At 37.1% G+C, this 18,554-nt stretch overlaps 1 protein-coding gene across 12 annotated transcripts in view; it reads right to left on the bottom strand.

The window, feature by feature from the left end:
- Positions 1-424: 424 nt before the first annotated feature.
- LOC147515929 (uncharacterized) overlaps positions 425-18,554 on the bottom strand; it is a 35,399-nt gene continuing 17,269 nt past the window's right edge. For 3 of the 12 annotated variants that reach the window (XR_015210833.1, XR_015210838.1, XR_015210832.1), the window contains 3 exons: positions 5,468-5,635; positions 857-1,273; positions 425-773 (listed from right to left, as the gene is read on the bottom strand). The gene's annotated coding sequence lies outside the window, so the exon portion shown is untranslated. Of the gene's footprint in view, positions 774-856; positions 1,274-2,983; positions 3,218-4,580; positions 4,797-5,467; positions 5,636-6,393; positions 17,929-18,554 lie in introns of those variants that run through there. The other 9 variants (XR_015210828.1, XR_015210842.1, XR_015210835.1 and 6 more) reach the window with 8 other exon arrangements.

Here is an 18,554-nt window from a genome sequence, read left to right as displayed (position 1 = left end):
ATACCCAAGCGATCTGCACAGATCGTTAAGGTCAGATGTCTATGGTAAGAAATATAGGGACGGCATGGCTAGGTCATTCAGGTGTATACCTAAATGATCTGATGAGGTTGTTTAGGTCTATAGGCCAGCGGTCTGAAGAGGTCGTGGAGGGCTACCTAGCGGTCTACAAAGGTCGATTAGGCCTAAACTCTCGAGGAACGATCTGCTAAGATCGTTTTGGATGCTTTTGTGCAACCTGGTTAGGACATCTGGACCAAAATCCAAACAAATTATTTATTTGATTTTGTTTATTTCATATCCAAACCAAATTCATATACGCACATAAGTTCAAATTCATATTCATATATATAAAACCATATTCAAATTCATATTCATATTCATATCCAAGGGTTCATAACCAAATTTCAAATTAATATACAAATTATTCCAACTTAAAATTCCATATTCATATTAAAATAACTTCAAATTACATACATTCGTATACATCAAATTTCCACCAAAACCAAAACCATACACCAAATCCATGAAATTACACAATAATGCTTAATCCATACACTAAACCCTAATCCATATACGAAACCCTAATCGGTATACAAAAAAAAATAACTGTATATCCATTAGACACGATCCCAATGGTAATGCCCACCAATAAACTTGCACCGGGTCAAGTTTTCTGCATTGAGTAACTCGGTCCTGGATTCCTCGAGAATCGCAGGCCCACCCAATTGCAAACCTCTCTCTAGCATGAGAGTAGTTTCATTGAGGACGTTGCTCTATCAAAAAAAAAATGCAAAACTAATTTAGTATTTACAGTTTTAAAAGAGCGGAACTATAATTATCAAATCACAAAACTCACCAGCTGAGTACTGGAACTAGAAAATGTCTGTAGGGAGAAATAAATTGGAAGCTCAGGATTTATCATTCGAATGTGAGTACTTTTTTCATACCATTTCATGTAGCCCAACTGACACTCACATGGATAAGTAGCCGGAGGTCCTCGATTTTAGGGTTGGATCACGTGATTCTCCCATGTGGTCCAATATGCTGATGCAAGATTCCATTTCACCTCGTACCCGCGTTCGCAAATAGTTCTCGTGGTGGCAGTTGGGTGTGGAGGATTGGCGGGTATAAACTGCACGTGACCCAACTGACACACCGGCCTACAAACAGCGTAAAGCTCCACGACACCAAGAAAACATATAAATCCCTCAAAATAAGTAATCTCATCCACCGGGCGTGTGGCTCTGACATTGTTGTAGGGCCACCATTGAACCTGTCATATGAGAAAATCAACCATTAATCACATACTCCAATGATCAATTAATCAATAAAATATTAAACAAACCCATATACTTATCATGAAACAATTTGTATCATCAAGAAACTTCCGATAACACTGCAATGCATGTTTTGTGTTAGCATAGTGCGGAGCGGTAACTGAGTGCCTACGACATTGAGGGTGGGCCAACTCATACTCTAGGTTTGGGATTGGCTTGAAGCACGGGAAATACTCGTAGATCCACGCTTAGATTTATATGCACACACAATTAAAATACTAATAAATAGACAAAGGGTTAACATTGAAAAGATAAACGAAAATACTAAAGACTTATCTGTAGGAGAGTGAAATAGCCTGAAATGCCTTTCACTTTGGCACCTATGGTAGCCCCAAGACCACAGTATAAATATGCAAGTATTGCTGCACCCTAGGCATAGTCTTTGATCTCGCTAAACTTCAACATCAACCTCAAGTAACAAACAGGCACTGCAGTCCCAAATTTGTCGAGGAAGAGAATACATCCAAAGAAGAATAACAAATAACCTCTGACAACACGTTGTACCTCCTTCAAAGTCAATGCCTTTTTCACAGGTTTCCTTTTTGCTTTAATATCACTTTCATGCACCTTCCCGGCCATGTGACTCTTCAAGAATTCTAACCTTATTTTTATATGAAGTGGCTAGTTTGCAACTCCGCCTTAATTTCTCCCATAGATATATCAAGAGCGCGGTTCAGCAGTTTCTCAACATGTTCCAACTTCAAATCAATGTTCCCTTGCACAACTCTTCCTCTTATCAAGACTCCTATAATTTGGGAGACATCATCCAAAGTGATAGTCATCTCCCCAAACAGCATATGAAATGTGTTGGTTTCCGGATGCCACCTCTCCACAAACGCAGAGACCAACACAGAATCCTAGTGCTCGTATATTCTCATCACGAGATCATACAAGCCCGTCCTTTTAAGCTCGTTTTCAAATCTAAGAGACTTTTTAAATTCTGACTTCAGATTCCATTGATTTAACTTGGTTAGGTGTTGACCACGCGCTAAAACTCCGCGCTCCTTCTAAAACAACAAAGCATAAATGAGGATAAGGTTTCGTAAAAAAAAATTAAAGTACTAAGTGCATACTATATGATATTAATATTACCTGCCCCTCCCAAACATCGCGAGCCACGTGCACTACATAGTCATACAAAAGTTACCCGGTTCCACATCCATGCTCTTTATAAGGCCCACCACCATATGTAGCTAGTTGGTACTCCTTGTCTTTCTTGGATTTTCTCACAATATTTCGAACTGAACGTACTTCCACCGGTGTTTCCACTGTTTCCTCCACCACTTCCTCTGAATCATCATCCTCTTCTGAATCGTCATCCTCCTCCAAATCGTCATCCTCCTCGTCCCCTTCCCCATCCTCGTCACCCGACTCTTCCCCATCATCAACATCATCGTCATTACTCTCTTCTTCACCATCCTCCTCTACCCCTTCCTCTTCCCCTTCCTCTTCCTCATCCTCATCCTCATCACCATCACCATCACCATCACCATCACCATCTTCCTCTTCCTTGTCCCCTTCACTATCACCACCATCTACATTCTCCCCAATATTTACATTCACGTCCTCATCTAAATCTACATATAAATCTACAATACTCGGAACAATAGGAGCCCTTTTTTCTTTCCCCGACCGGCCCCTTATTCTTTTATTTTTCTCTACTAACTCTAAATCACCTACACCTACATTACTCGGATCGGGATCATCCGCTTTTCGATCCCCTCTACGAATGGATGTCGAGGTTCCCCTTTCTCTTTTTTTCTCAGACGGGTCACCGCAACCCAAACTACTACTCCCGCCACTAAACAATTTCTTAGCACCTGTGTAGATGTTTTTCGCTACATTCTTCACATTATTTGATCGAGAAGGAGCCATTATTGCTACAAAAAATAGTAATAAATAACAAGTATTAGTAACCAAAAGTTTCAATCTAATAATATGAAAACAAGTTTCATCGACAAAACAAAAATGAAAACCAAACATAATCAATTAGAAATAGTCGTACAATCTAATTTAAAAACCAAAACTACAATGCATACGAAATCAAATTCAAAGTAGATAGTGTAATCATAACAATTTCAATATAAATAAAAACACGCATGGATATCAACTAGACTAGTTATAGCTCAGTGTAACTTTATGAACTTCTTTGATACCTTCATACTAAATCAAAACCAAAAATAAGACAAAACACACAGAACAAACAAATTTTACACCTGATACATAAAAAGGCATCATGTAATTATTTTACAGACTTCAGGAACAACTCATTGAGGTCTTTCAACAAATAATACATATTTTTCTACAATTTCAGGCAGACAACATTGACAGTAAATAAATCTTTTTTGGATTATCATTTTTTAAATGGGAAAGTATACTCTAACTAACCCACGTCTTTGAATTAATGAGATATTTCTATCAAAGGTGTGTCTTTCTAACAGCCAAAATTAGAGACCTTTAGCAGGCACAAAATGAAATTCACAGTTACCATATCTTTAACCTACTAACCTTAGGTTCAAGGAGTACACTGGTGGAAAAAAAAGTTCTAAATCCTCCATCATGGCATAAATGATAAAATATTCTAAGTGCATTATCAAACAAAATTCTAAGTGGATTATCAAACACGAAATTTTAAGTATTCTAAGTACTGGAGAAAAAAACGATATTTTTTTACTTGCCTGAAGAACAAAGCGAAGCTTGAAATCTATTTGAGAAGTAGAAAATGATTCAGAAGTGGAGAGAGTTTAGAGGTTTGTTGGAGAAGTGGAGAAGAGAAAGAGAATTTTCGCGATTTACACAAAGGGTTGGTTGAATGATTATTTTACCCTCCCTTGTTATTTGGTTGTTTTAACTCGAACCGTCCAGATGTGAGGAGTGAGTGGCCACAATTTAGAGTGACCTGGGAGTGGGCGTATCCCTCCTTTCTGCGCACACACTACAAGAAAACAGGTTTTACACTACAAGGGCTTTTCCCACGGTTTTGGACCGTCCCAGGACCGTGGGCTTTTTGTGCGTCACAAATGGTTTGCCCATAGCTATGACAATCGGTAAAGCCTACCAATAGCAATGGTATTTGCGTCAGTTATTGCCGTCGGTATTGCCACGGCAGAAATCGTTGGATAATCCGTGGCAAAAAGCCAGTTTTACCTACGGTTTTCGACCATGGAAAAGGTCAGTTTTTCCTACAGTTTGCGTCCGTGGGAGATGATGTTTTTGCTACGGTTATAGAATGTGGCAGAGTTATTTTTAAAAAACAAAACAAAATATTGATATTTTAATTCTTCGGTCATTTCACATTTTCACCTGCAATCAACATAAACCTACCAATCACCTAATAAAGTTTCCATAACCATCCTACACCTCAAAGTCACCATTTCCATTCATCCTCATCATCCCGAAAGATATGAAAAGTAGCTTTACAAAAAAAATATTGAGACGTACTATAATGCACTCATTAATCTGATTAAAAAAGAAAAGAAAAAGATAAGTTAGTAATGAATACAGTAAGACAGATACAACTAGAATAGTCAACAAAAAATTAAAAAAGACTAGAGTACTAGAAGTGTCAAATGGAACAACTAGTTGGTTCTTCATTATGAGAGAAGATGGAAAAAAATAAATGGAACGGTGTGGAAATGTACACCATAAGCAGCTCACCCATCTAAAATAAATGCAACGAGAGCAGAGTGACTTAAGTGAGCAGGTCATAGTGCTGGCGGGATTCAAACCCATATATGTGGTAAGTTCCGCAAAGAGTTTACCAACTGATCTAGTTTGTAAACTATGTATGAACTAGTTACTCACCCTGTTTTGTTTATATAGCTTAGCACTTGTTTTCAAAATAATTATCAAAAAACTGAAAGAACTACATGATCAGACAAAAACTACCACCACATACTTTTCATTGCAGCCACAATGTCCGACCAAAATTTGATATTTTAGAATAGCAGTTGCGTATGCATAGCAAATTATGATGCAAAGGAGAATAGAAAAAAATAAAAATAAATAAAACGAAAAAAGACAAATCATTTTCAGAATCGCAAAAGAGAGGGTTTATTAGCTTCTAATTATCCTCTTCTTTTGAACTATTGTCATTTTCAAAATCGCAAAAACAATCAACTCTCACATACATGAAGTGTAGGTCACCATGATCATCTACCATACGTCTAAGCAGTGGAGGCTCCCCTTTCTCTGCATCTGCTGGAAAAAGATGTCGGCCAGTTCTTCTAAATATCCAATGAATAACACTCGTTAGTTGTAGCTTTTTCAAATACAATTACCCCAAAAAGGAAGGGAACCTGCAAACCACAAATAGGACCTACACTTACTACATTGAGAAAAATAATATAAAAAACAAAAACCATAGTAGATAATGGAAAGATGGTTTCTTATAAACTTATTAATATTAACAAAGATGAACCCTTAAATCTACTCAAAAGTCAAAACTAATAATTTTTACTACCTACTGACTCAAGTATTCAACAATGACCATTGAGTCATATATTGATTATAGGAAGAGTTTTGTGAAAAGGAATAGTGTGAGAAAAGATTTTGCATTACATCCCACAAAACAAAGTAGAACAGCTGAAGAAACTTGCAGTCTTCCACCTAAAGAAAAGCTCATCAAATTTTAAGCCCCTTACAGTCATATCCATGAAGACAAAATCCCAGACAGACGATATGACCAGTTCTATAGTTGGATTGGTATGCCCAAACATGTCAAGGTTTTAAGTCTCGACGTACACCGATCCACAACAAAGGACGACCAATTGATAGTACTAAAGCACTAGTTCTGAACATTTCAGTAGTTCCATAGGATGCTCACTGAAATCACAAAGACAGCGGTGAAAACGGTTCGTAAAACGGATTTAAAATGACAAAGATATGGCCAAAACAAGATTTTGTCCATATGACACTAAAATGATACCCACTCGCCTCTATGACTTGTTTCGCATACGTATTTAGATCTTCCAACATAGTTGCAGTCCTAACATTGTTGTTGAATAACCATAGCAAAACATAGTGGCAGTCCTAATATTTGTTTCACATATGTACATTATTATTATTTTTTTTTTATTGGCAAGCGAGGTTGTTAACGGGGTCCCCTACCCCTTCTCATTAATAAGAATAATAGAGTGAGTTACAATCGGATATAAGTTTATCCCATAGCATCATCATATACAATTTTCTTTATATCCTTAGAAAATGAGCTAGGGATAACTTCAATGAATCTAATAGATGGATTATTACAAGCTAAAGCATCTGTTAACTTATTACATTCTCTATAAATATGCTTAATAGAAAACATTTCCAATTGGTCTATAATTTCCAACACATCTGTTAGAATCTTCCTTGCTGGCCATGGCACTTTACTTTTTTTTCTTACAAACGAAATGACATTGGTCGAGTCAGTCCTAGCTTCCACCCTGCTGATGTGATGCTGCTATGCTAGCTTTAAGCCTTTGTATAATCCCACAAGTTCTATTAGTGCAATAGAGATAAACCTGGATCGCCCTTTTGCTGCTGCCTTTACATGCCCTTCATTGTCTCGCAGTGCTGCTGCCCACCCTCCTATGATGCCCTGTAGCGTGCCATCAGTGTTTAGAATAGTGATGTCATCTTCTGCTCTTTCCCATTTGCAAAGGATAGGTTCCTTAGTGATGATTTGCACGACTAGATTCCAAAGTTCCATGAATCTAATTCTATCGGGCTCTTCCACCATCTTCAGCTCCATACTGTGCAGTTTAATTTTCACATTTTTATGATCAATTCCACCACCTGCTGCGTAATGCGGTACTTATTCTCGAAGATCCTTGCATTTCGTTCCTGCCATACCCAATAGAAAAAGGCATTAGTACATAACCGCATTGCATCTTTCTTGCATCCTTTGCCTTTGCACACTCCAATTATCCATTCCAGTTCATCTTCCCAGTCTGCCTCTGTGTTTCTCCAATATCCAGCTCTCATGAGCATATTGTTCCACACGTACTGTGCAAAACAACATTCATAAAAAGATGACGTTCTGTTTCAGCCTTCTGTCACATATAACACATAAATTTGACTCCACAACCTTCTGCTCCTTTAATTTAGTCAGCGTTTTAATACAATCTTGAAACAACATCCACGAAATAAACGAATGCCTCAGGATTTTATTTGCAAACCATACCAGACTCCACCATGTAACTGATTGTCTCTTTCTCCTTAGAGTGTGATATGTTTCCTTTAGTTAAAACTCCCCATGCAATGATGCAGACCAAATCACTTTATCTGAACCACCGAAAACTTCCACCTCATCTTCAACTTGTTGTATTATCTCTGGCATGTGCATTCTGAGTGTTTGCGGCACTTGCCACTCTCTATTCTGAATCAATTTTGATACCTTTGCATTTAGACTTGCATTCGAGTCATAAGTGAGCGCTGGAGAAAAATAACCTTTCAAAATGCACATTGCGTACCAATGGTCCATCCATAGACTTATCTCATTTCCAGTCCCAACTTGGTAGCATGCTATAGTCTTGGCATCATCTCAACCCTACAGAATACACCTCTAGCTCCATGAGCAATCATTTGGGATTTTCATGTCCCAAAAATATTTCGTCTTGATTAAATTCTTCCACACCCATTGAGCCCATAATGTATCTTTCTTACTGGAAATGTTCCATATATGTTTCATGTCAACTGCTCTGTTCATTACCTCCAAGTTTCTTATGCCCAGGCCCCCCTCTTCATATGGATAACAAATATCTTTCCAACCAATGAGTGCATGTGTTGTAGTACAATCTGGTCCTTTCCATAGGAAATTTCGAAACAGTTTATGAATCTCATCCACTATTCCTTTAGTGAGAATAAATGAAGAGATCCAATAAATGTTTAAGTTGCTTAGCACAACCTTGATTAACTGTGCCCTTCCTGCATATGATAGACTTTTCCCTTTCCAACTCTGAATCCTCTTTGCGACTTTTGTAACCAGAGGTAAACAATCAGCATATGAGAGTTTAGTTGTGATAAGAGGTAACCCAAGATACTTAACTAGCAAAGTACAAACTGGAAACTGTAATACTCCCTTGGCTTCTTCACACATATCCTCACTCATTCCTGCAAAGAACACTTGACTCTTGCCCACATTCACTTCAAGTCCAGAACAAGTTCTGAATTTCCCCAAAGTGCTTACTAGGCTTCTAACTGTAGCAACATCCTCATTCATAAACGCAATTAGATCATCTGCAAATGAAAGCTGAGTAATAACAGGTTCCTTGCATTTATAATGCAATTTAAATTCTCCCCTTGTGGTTGCCTGTGTCAAGAAGTCAAAGAACAATTTCATAACCAAAACAAATAGGTATGGTGATATAGGATCCCCTTGCCTTATTCCCCTTTTCCCCTTAAAATACCCATATGGAGTGTCATTCACCATGAAAGAAAAAGAAGCAGTTCCCATACACTCTCACCCAACTTATTAATTTTTCTGGTATACCAATCCTTCTTAGGGTAAAAATCACAACCTCCCATCTCACTGAGTCATACGCCTTCTTAAGATCAATCTTAGCCGCACATCTTGAGGGGTAAGCATCTTTGTGATAATTGTGCAACAATTCCTGGGACAATATAATATTATCATGTATGCTCCTTCCTGGTAAAAAAGCTGATTGGTTGAGTGACACCACATCATGCATGATATGTTTCATTCTCAGTGTCATAACCTTAGTTATACACTTGTACATCATATTGCAACAAGCAATAGGCGTATAGTCATTCAAACTTGTAGGGGTCTGTGTCTTTGGGACTAGAGAGATATAAGTAGCATTTACTTCTCGAAGCATCCTGCTAGACCTGAAGTAATTCTGTACTGCCCTCACAAACTCATCACCCACAATTCTCCAGGCAGCTTTGAAGAACAAAGAGGAGAACCTATCATTTCCTGGGGACTTATCACTGTCTATACATGCCAATGCCTCAATTATTTCATCCCTAGTGATATCTGTCACTGACCGTTCACTTGTATCATTACTAATAATTTTTTTAGGGACTATTGTATCGAAACAAGTGAAGTCTAGTTCCTGCAACCCATCTGGTGAATAGAGCTCCTAGTACAACTGCATACATTCAGCGCCTATATCTTCCACATCCTCTTTTACATTCCCTTCATCATCCCTCAAACATGTTATTTTATTCATTAATCTCCTTGCTCTGATAGATTTGTAAAAGTACTCTGTATTGTTGTCCCCCAAGTTGATCACCTGATCTCTTGATTTCTGTCTCACACACTCCTCTGATTTTGCAGCTCTGACATACTCTCTAATACATGTTTTCTCTTCCTCAATCCAAACCCTATTCAAAGGCTCTATTTTCATCTTTGTTTGAATGACATCCATCTCTTCCTTTTTAGTTTGAGCTCTTGTCTTGACATTCCCAATTCTCTCTCTATTCCATTCAATCCTTTCACAAGCTTAATCTTTCTCATGAAGACATACATGGCCCCTACTACTTCATTTGCCCAAGCCTACTAGATGGTTTCCAAGAATCCCTCCTCTCGAGTCCAAAAGTTAATGAACCGAAAAGGCTTTTTATTCTGACCCGTTTGTTTCAAAGAGTAAGTTATCATAGAGGAGTGGTTTGATATAGTGCTCGAGTTTAAGAACTCAGCTTCTTCTTCATCAAAATCATCTTGCAATTCAAAATTTACTAGAACTCTATCTAGCTTTCGCCATATTCTAACACCTCTCCTGTTATTCCACGTTAAGAAATTCCCCTTGTATTTCATATCCGTGAGGCCCGCCATAGTGACACATTCCAAAAAATCAGTATAATGAATCGGATGAGTAGGTCTCCATCCCACTCTCTTCTGAGCTCAGAACTGAGTTGAAGTCCCCTAATACCACCCATGGCCCATGATACGCACATGAATAGTTAACCAACATGTGCCAGAGCTCTCTTCAAGTAGGTCTCCCTCCCACTCTCTCTTCTGAGCTCAGAACTGAGTTGAAGTCCCCTAATACCACCCATGGCCCATGATACGCACATGAATAGTTAACCAACCTGTGCCAGAGCTCTCTCCGAGTAACCAAATCAGTACTTGCATATACAAATGAAGTCATAAACACCTTGCTACTAGTTAAAGTAACCTCCACTGTTATATGTTGCAGCTCCCTCTCCATAACTCTACCTTTGCACATATTTGTATCCCAGCATACCCAAATCTTACCCTGGTCTACATGTAATTATGTTCCACACTCCATCCCTCGCAGCACCTTCGAACAGTTTTATCCATGTTATGTTGCTGCACTTTTGTCTCTACCATCCCTATGAGGCTAATTTTGTGTTTCTTGATCATCTCTCTGACTTCCACTTTTTTGAATCCCACATTTAGCCCCCTCATGTTACAACATCCAATTTGTATCATTTCAACAAGTGGGGATGTATTAATTGACCTGTCTTGGTCAAATCTTTACTTCTACTCTCTCTTCTCACCACAATAACTTGTTCACCCAACTTCTGAGTTTTGTTTATAATCCCCGAACCACTTCCAGATGCATGTGTTTTAACAAGAATAGGCTTATTCCTTTTTTCATTTGGACTACCCTCTTTCCCTCCTTGGCTCATGCTTATTTCACTTGTTTGTTCCTTTGTAACCCCTGATTGCATGTTATGTTCTTCTCGTACTCTAACACTATGCCTCCTTGAAGGTGTTTCCCACCCTTCTTCCTTTTCATCTTGTATTGTTACCACTTCATGAATCTCATCATGTGTCTTATTAGGCCCCTCTATTAGGATTGCTGTTTGTTTAGGCTCATTTTGCTTCTCCTCTTCGTGTGCCTTCATCTCATCAGTGCCATCTTGTTTCTTCTGTACCCAAACCCCTTGTTTCGGATCATGTAGCCACATTGTAAATGAATCCAGCAAAACCATGGACTTAAAAGTTGAATTAAGGGCTGATTTTTTGTAGATATGATCTCCCCACCATGGAGAACATGCTCACAAAAATTCAACTCATTCAAAGAAGTCTAACATTATAACATGCTCACAAAACTTTCATATTTTACTTTTTAAAGCATGGGAAATGGAGAAAACTCCAGACAAAATGAATTTCCAAACTTTGAATTTCTGGGCTCAGATATATCAAATCCCTTTGGAGAGATTCACAGCAACCATTGGCAAACTACTAGGCTCTTCCATAGGGTCCGTTCAACAGGTTGATACCGGCCACCATCATAATCGTGATGGCTCATACTTACGCATACGTATTAACATTTCAACGATTGCTTGCCCACTCACGTTGAAGCTTTGGATCCAGCACATAACTTGGTACGTCATCCTATTAAGCTCGAACGATTAGAAGTTTTGTTTTGAATGTGGACGGCTGGGGCACAACAACTCATCTTGTGGAATACATGCATCCATCAGATGGACCAAAAGCTACTCACGACATAAAAGATATAGTCATTGGCTCTACGGCTACCACATTGATCGTATTCCACCAGCTCCACCACGGTCGGCTTCTCAAGCAACCAATGGCATACAAAACCTTCCAATCACAACAGTCCAACAGCTGCAAACTCAGAGTCCAAGTGGCATAGCTGATGTGAAAAATCAGCCTTCCTATACAAGTGGCAACCGTTGCTTGCCAAGCAAGGATCAAGCAGGTCCAAGTAACACCAAAGAATCTCATGATGACTCCAGGATGCAACTTTTAACAGATGCAGAGGTTCCTCAACACTTGGACAATATTAGGGCACATAACATTCAGGTGGGCGACACCTCATCAATTGTTACTCCCATGGAGATTGTGGTTCCGCCACCTAGCCAAGATCGTATAATGGGAAATCTCGAAGACTAAGACTACTGGTCTCTGTATTACTTCTGGTACACTCAATCAGGATAGCAATCCCTTGGACACATCTCTTTTGGTGGTGACTTCCAATATTCCAAGCATACGTGATAAAGGAAAAAGTATTATTAGAGACAGTGTGCACAATATCCCAAAGACTACAGATGATCTCTCTTTCTTGGAACTCAATCTAGCCGCAGTCGCTCCAGTATCTACACATGCCGACGATCAAATCTAACTATAGGAAGAAAAAAAACATAAAAGCAAATCTTCATTCTAGAAAACACCAACCGTCCCTATCTGCTCACACACCCACAAAAACCTTTAAAAGACAAACCCAAAATGACTTCCACTAATACCCTAAACCAAGTGAAAGATAAAAAACGTCCTAGAAGTGATGATGTCATTGATCAAAAGTGTGTTGCTAAGTACTCTCCTCCAATCAAAAAGAGGAAGCTACTATATGATACTGCGGCTGTTGGTAGTAAAACGCTGGTTATGGAGTTCTCATACAACTGGCAGGATGACTCTGATGATGAGAACTTTGCTGATGAATCTACTCCAAGTTCTTCTCATATGTATAATGACACCAATAACCACCCGAGTGTGCTTGAACCGGAACATCCAGCGGCTCACCAGGTACACACATCTATCATTTCTCCTTCATTATCATATACTCATCCTTTATTTCACGTGCCCCAAATTACTGCACCTTCTAAAGTCTCAAATCACATAGATTTTTCTCTTTCACCTTGGCCTCCACCTCCACAGCACCATGAAGATTTGTTCTTGGAATTGCAGAGGGAGTGGTAAACACTCCACTGTTAAATACCTTCTCACTCAACATTCTAAGATTAAGTTTGATATATGCTTTGTCATGGAGACAAAAGCATCATTGCAAGATAGTCAATTTAGAATTAAAACTCTCCCTTTTCAACATCATTGCATTGTTCCTTCTATTGGTTTAAAAGGTAGTCTTTGGTTACTTTGGTCGGGTCAGATCAAGATTGATATCCTCTTTCTTTCTTAAAACATTATACATACTAAAATCTCTGATAATCAATCAAAACCCTTAATAATGTCCTTCATATATGCACCTCCTCAACCACGAAACAGATTCTTATTTTGGAATCATCTCCAACAACAATGTGCCCACATTCACACTGATTGGTGCATAATAGGAGACTTTAACAACATTCTTTCTCCTTGGGAAAAATATGGTAAACCTTTCAAACAAACGACATCCTCAAACGCGTTACTGTCCTTCCTACAACAAGCTCATCTTACAGACTTAGGCTTCCATGGCAACACTTTTACTTGGACAAATAATCAACATCTTCACACCCTCACAAAAGAACGTCTCGACAAAGCTTACCTAAATACACAAGCCCTACAAACATTCTCAAATGCCGCCCTCTACACCACCCTCCCTATCATATATTCCGATCATAGCCTTATCTACCTAGACACAAATCCCACGCACAACAAAGTCCCTAAACCTTTCTTCTTTCAGTCAGCATGGGCTACGGATTCTTCTTACAAAGAGCTTATTGAGCACAACTGGCAAACACAACAATTTTTCGTTTCAAGATTTTGATAATAACTTAACTTTGATGAAAAAACTCCTCTTAAAATGGAATAAAGATCATTTTCATAAAATTGACTATGAGATTCAAAGCCTTTTAAATAATTTTGCTAAAATTCAATTATGTAATCCCACTTATAATACCTAATCGAAAATAACCTCCTTAGATACTAGGCAAGAGTCCTACTGGAGGGACAAGTCTAGATACCTCAAATTAACGTTAGGTGATCAAAATACAAAAATTTTCCATCAATATGCTATTTCCAGAAGAGGTACTAATCGAATATTAACTTTAAAAGATGATAACAATCAATGGTATCACACAAGAACTGAGATAGGTACTCACATTGTGTCTTTTTTCACCACCATTTTCTCTACTTCACATCCTAATATTCCTACTCATCTCCCTTTCATTAGTCCAATCATTTCTGACAACGATAACTATGAGCTTATAAAAGCTGTAACCATGGAGGAGAATCATTATGCTCTTTTCGCTATGGACCCTTGTAAAGCCCCGGGTTCAAATGGGTTCACTCCACTCTTTTATCAAGATAATTGGAACTTCCTAAAAAAAGATATTTTTCAAATAATAAATGACTTTTTCACAAATAACAATATGCTGCAGAGTTTCAATCATACCAATATCACCTTAATTCCAAAAATCAATAGCCCTATTAATATTAAAAACTTTCCCCCCATAAGTTTGTGTAATATCATTTATCATATCATTTCAAAAATTCTTGCTAACCGGTTAAAACCGTTTTTAGATAAAATTATATCCCCCTTTCTTTCAATCTTCCTTTGCCAAAAATCGTCAAATTACTGATAATACTGTTTTGCTACAAGAGATTTTACACTGACTAAAAAAGAAAAAAGGTGTGCAAGGTTGTATGGCTGTGAAATTGGATATGCATAAAGCATTTGATCAAATAGAATGGACTAAAATTTTAGAACAATTTGGTTTTTCTGAAAAATGGATTTCCTGGATAAGATAAAACTCTGTATTACTAGTTCTTCCTTCTCTATTAATCTTAATGGAGCTCCTTTTGGACTCTTCTCGCCTACCCGAGGTATTCGTCAGGGAGACCCTTTGTCTCCCTTCCTGTTTATCATCTGCACCAAGTACTTTTCTAGGTATATAAATCATATGATGACCACTAATAAGTTACATGCCATCAAAATTGCTCAACAATCACATCCTATTTCCCACTTAATGTTTGCTGATGATTGCTTTGTTTTTGTTAGAGCCAATAATACTAATATTGTTGATTGTTTGAATGATTATTGTAATCTTTCAGGCCAACGCATAAATTTTAATAAATCATTGATTATTTTTAGTCATAATTTACATCCTCGCCTTCGATAAATTGTTGCCCGTGTGTTAAAAATCCCTGTGTCTAATCAGAACAATAAATATTTGGGTCTGGATTTTAATCCCATAAAACCTCATAAATTTAATACTAATACTATCATCAAAAATATTTCTACGAAATTATGAAATTGGAAGATAAATTTAATTTCAAAAACTGGTAGAGGTACTCTAATTAAGAGTGTTACTAGTGCTATTCTTATATACAACATGCAAACCCATCTTTTCACAGAACAAGAATGTGATGAGATTGATCAAACCCAAGCTAATTTCTGGTAGGGGTAAAAATGATATTGGTAATTCAAAAGCGCACTTAATCAGTTGGCAAAAATGTTGTGCTAAAAAATGTTTGGGTGGCCTGGACTTTAAATCTTCTTACTTTCAAAACAAAGCTTTACTGTCTAAGCTGTGTTGAAAACTTATTACAGAACCACATTTGTTTTGGGTTCATATTTTAAAAACTAAGTATTTCCCTCAATGTAACTTCCTCAATGCTAAAGCCAAAGTTTTTTATTCTTCGTGGTGGAAAAAGCTTATTAAAATCAAAAATGAAATCAAGCTTATTCCTTGTCTCCTGATCAAACATGGCAGAGATACTAGGATCTAGGAGGACAATTGGGTGCCTTCCCTGCCTTATAAAAAACCTATGGGTCCACCCCCTAATGATGAGAACATCATTTTTGTTTTTGATCTCATTCTGAACAATTCTTGGAACTACAGTCTAATTAACACATTTTTCACTCAAGAAACTGCAAATGAGATTTTTAAAATTCAACTAGATCATAACTCTGAGTTTGAACCTTGGATTTGGACAATCGAAAAAAACGGTAAATTCACCATGAAATCCTCTTATAATTGGTATATGCACCTTCATACTAACAATCCTTCCATAATTACAATTCCTACTAAAGTTTGGAATATCCTATGGAAAATAAAATCACCTCTGAGGATTCAACTCTTTATTTGGCAAGTACTCCATTCTATTCTCCCCACTAAGCAACTCTTAACTCATCGACATATGGCTACCAATGGCATCTGTCCTCGCTGTAACCAAGGTCCTGAATCCATTGATTATGCTCTTCTCACTTGTCTTTCCCTAGCACCCAGATGGTTCAGTAGTCCACTTTCTCTCCGTATACAATCTCACACAACCTTTATGGATACCTTCCTAACAATCTCTATGAAAACTCAACCCAAAGATACTACCATTCAAAACTTAACACACTTTGCCAATCTATCTTACTTCATTTGGATGGATAGAAACAAAATCACTTTTAACCAGAGCCACAAACCTTAATACCCGATCAACCTTTTAGCTCAATACATAGCTCCTTTCCTACCATCAAAACCCAAACCTCTGTGTAAATACTATATTCCAAAAACCTTTTTGCCAGAGTTATTTCTTTTAACAATTGATGGCGGATATGAGAGTATATCAAGCAATGGCGGTATTGGACTTACCATTTGTAAATGGTCTTGTGATATCTTGTTTGCAGGAAGCAAGCACTGCGTAGCATCGGGACCCGAAGAGACGGAGTTCCTAGCTCTGTTGTGGGGTTTCGAAAAAGCTTTGGATTTGGATATTAAGATGGTGGTCTTTGCATCAGATTGCAAAAGCATGGTTGATGCTGTCAATGGTCATGTTGCTTGTTCCTCTTGGGAATTAGAGGCTCTAAGGTCAAAGATCCAGTTTATCAGGCAGTCTTTTGGTTTTTGTCGTATTGTTTTTTGCTCTAGGAATGAAACTCAACATGCTCACCTTCTTGCAGACGCTGATAGAAATGGCACAAACTTGTCTTGTAATGGGATTGTGATTCCTTTATCTATTAGTAATGTCTTTCATCGAGTCAAAGAGTGTATGAAAACTTTGTTGTTACCTGATTATGAATGAATGGATCTTTTATAAAATAAAATAAAAAATGAATACAAATGAACACTAATTTTTACATGGTTAGACATCCAAATATTATGATTTTTTGTGAGAATGGTCTTCATAATGGGGAGGTCATTTCCACAAAAAACTAGGCCTTAATTCATTTGTATGTCGAAAATGTGGCTATAATGTGCGCATAATGAATGTGGCTCTATCCCTCATATATATAGCAGGTTCCGTTTACCATACTTTTTATACCATAGTTTATATCATGCCTCACAACTTTATATACAACGTTAATTATAACTTAATTTTTTGTGGATGTGTTCAACTAACCATGAAGATTACCTCTACAAATTTTCAACTCATTTGATAATGTTTTAACTATGTCAAAAGATGATTGCAAAATGTAAAATCTGAACCGTTTTAAAAAAATCAAAATTTAGAATGATTTTTAACTAGGTTAGAGATTTCTAATGAGACGAATTTGTGTATAAAGATGTTATCAATGGTTAGTAGATAATATCCACAAATTATTAGCACTTAACTCATCTTGAAGAGGGATGTGGTATAAACTATTGTATAAAAACTATAGTAATCTATGGTATATATATATATATATATATTATCAATGCAGGTTGAAGACGCCATAAAGACTTTTGGCGCGCTTACAAAATCTCAATGGAAATGGGAAGATTGCTATAATGTAGTTAAAGACACAACAAAGTGGGAAAAACTCGACTTTAAAATGAAAATGTCGCGCGAAGGCCAAAAAAGAAAGAAAAATCAAGACGCCGAATGCTTTGATTCATCTGGTTCAGTACACGGTTTTGCAACACCTACATGATCAACACATTTACTTTAATTTAGTCTGAGTACGACTAGTAGTACAGAAGGCTCCTTAGAGAGGTCAACTGGGAAAATGCAAAGCAAGGATGTCTGCAAGAAAGAAAAAGTGACTTTTGGTATTAATGCCAATGCTAAATCTTTTACTAAAAGTTTGATGCTTTCTTCTTTTACTAAATTGTAACAAAAAAGATGGTCGTGAAAAAGAGAAACTTCAATTGAAGAAAGAAATTGAATAAGAAAAGATGAAATTTAAGAAAACATTGAAGAAGAAAATTAAGTTGAGATTGAAGAAGAAAAAACTTTAGACAGGAAAAAATTGATACTAGGCTTTTGGCAAAGACATTGGATAGTGTACCACTTTGAGAAAAGGGTCTTAGAACTAAAACAAACACCAATTCTAGCAAAATATGAAAATCGTGGTGGCACAAATAGTGTCAATGTATGAGCCAACATGTAATAGTTTTTGTTCAATTAATGAATTAAGGAAAAATATTTTCATTTGCTAATATAAGGGGGTTTTTGGATCATATTTATTTATTGGCAATAATCATTTATTAGAGAAAAATCTTTATTTTGTTTAAAATAAACATATTTGGTCTCCATTTTATTAGAAAGTAGTTTTTCACACAAAAAATGTTTATTGATCCGAAAAAATTGTTTTTTTCCTACAAGTGTTTGCCAAGACAAAAAACTGTTTTTGTTTTTCACTTTTTGGT

The sequence above is a fragment of the Coptis chinensis genome, chromosome 2, assembly GCF_015680905.1.
Source record: "Coptis chinensis isolate HL-2020 chromosome 2, ASM1568090v1, whole genome shotgun sequence".
Lineage (NCBI taxonomy): Eukaryota > Viridiplantae > Streptophyta > Magnoliopsida > Ranunculales > Ranunculaceae > Coptis > Coptis chinensis.
This window is presented reverse-complemented; position numbering and strand designations above follow the sequence as displayed.